Below are 2,276 nucleotides of genomic sequence, written 5' to 3' on the forward strand. Positions count from 1 at the left end.
CTACAATAGATGTAAAGCATTTGAAGCTCGAAGAATTGAACAATCTATCTTGAAACGAGTCATTGGACTGCGGTCATACTGCAACAAGTAAAAGATGAAAGATTACTTATCTTAGGAATTGCTGTCGTCGTTGTCAACGTCGTCGTCATCGTCGTCACCGTCATCGTCGTCGTCGTCGTCGTCATCGTCATCGTCGTCGTCGTCGTCATCGTCATCGTCGTCATCGTCGTCGTTGCTGTCTTGATCGGGCAGACCCAGGATCAAAGACATCTCGTCTTTTTGTTCTTTGTTTCCGTTGTCTTTTTTTTATCCCCGACTGCGTGTATCTTGGAATATATTATACCATGTGCTACTCACCTTCTTAAGACAGCAGGCTATGGATACGCGAGAGATTCTGCTGCTCTTTCTACCAACAAGATAACCGACCTCGTAGAGACTCGTTTGTTGGCGTTCGTTCAGAACATCTAAACCTGGTCGGCAGCACATTTGGTGCATTTCAAAGGAAATCTTTTTTGTTCTAAATCGATATCAAAATTATTAGATCGTTACACCACTTTCTTCTCTTTTTTTCCTTCTTTTCTTTCTTTCCTTTCCTTGTTATTCTCTCCCCTTTATGTAAATTAATACATTAATGCTACAAAAAAGCAATTTTCAAAAAAGGGCTTTGCGCCATTGTATTTTTTACATTTTTTTTTTCTTTTTTGTCAGCCTTTTTTTTTAAATCCTTTATATTCGTTTAATAAATGCTGGGAAACATCGTGGAGCTTAAAGACAAAAACTGCAACCTTATAGATTTTCATATCTTTTGTTTTACGCAATTAACACATACTAAGAAAAATGCATGTTCTTCATCTCAACGATAATTCCTGGCTTTGCTATTTTCGCAGCTTCTTTTGTTTAAATAAAAAACAGAAAAAAAAACAATTCAATTACATGACTTTCATTTTTTATATACTTTTTTTTATATGAAAATAACAAAAGAAAATCGACAGAAAAAAAGCCAAACAAGAACTCTCTTTGTATATATATAATTACGAACAGTATTCCAGATTAACTCCAGCTGCTTGTGCACGCGCGCGTGTATGTATGTGTGTCTGTGTGTATTTATATATATACACATAAATGTATATGTATATGTGTATGTATGTTTATATATATATACATATATATATATATTATATATATAGATATAGATATAGATATAGATATAGCTGGGGTGTAGGAAGCTTTAAGCCCATGTTTGTCTCTATGTGTTCGTTTGTGAATGTTTTGTACCGTTGCACGTATTTTCAGAAAACTCATGCCGCTTTGCAGCATTTTAGAGACATTGATAGAATCCTTGCTCAGTTCGCCTACCATAGTCTCGTTTCATCATTTTTCACAACACCCACAAACCTGTTCTGAGTTTTTTCACCTCCAAAACCGGAAAGCAGTCACCTTATTTTTTTCCAAACTGGCTCTCTCTGAAGAGCATACGGTATTACTTAACATCTGGTTTTAGTACTCAGTGCGAAACCAATTGGTAAGATTGGCTGTAATGGATCTATAATACTTTATACTTTGATCAATATTTATCCCTATAATACATATATGAAAATATATATGTATATGATAGATAGATAGATAGATAGATAGATAGATAGATAGATAGATCCGCATTTGCATACATACATACACACACACGCACACACATACATGCATCGTTACTGATATGTCCACGTGTGTCTGTGCACAAGCGCATATATTCTATATACATATGTGAATATATTATATATATAATATAATATATAACATATATGTATATATATAATACAAGAGAAAGAGGAAGGGGAGAGTAGAGAGAGAGAGAGAGAGCTACGTTTATAAAGTCTGTGTTTATCTCAAAAGCATTCAGTTAAAAATCATGCCAACGGGTGTATTTATTTATATTTGACACATTTTAATGAGCAGAAGTTTTCTTTTGTTGAACCCACTTCAGTAAAGAAAGAAAGAAAGCTTTATAATTGATATTATTATTACTGTTATTGCTATTATTTCCTATACTAAATGTTGTGTTAGCGACATCAGATACAATTATTATTTTTTTTTTTTTGCCAATAAAAATTTTTATTTAGCAATTTTCTTTTTTCTTTTTTTTTTACTTTTACCAGGAAGAAAAAAAGACATTAAAATTTATAAAGAATCAAATTATCGAGAGAGAGGGTAACAAAATGCAGAACTAGCTCACCAAGGAAATAAAAGGAAAAAAGAAAAAGAGGGAGAGGGTTAAGTAGCAG

This window comes from Octopus bimaculoides, chromosome 15 (genome assembly GCF_001194135.2).
Source record: "Octopus bimaculoides isolate UCB-OBI-ISO-001 chromosome 15, ASM119413v2, whole genome shotgun sequence".
In the NCBI taxonomy this organism is placed as follows: Eukaryota; Metazoa; Mollusca; class Cephalopoda; order Octopoda; family Octopodidae; genus Octopus; species Octopus bimaculoides.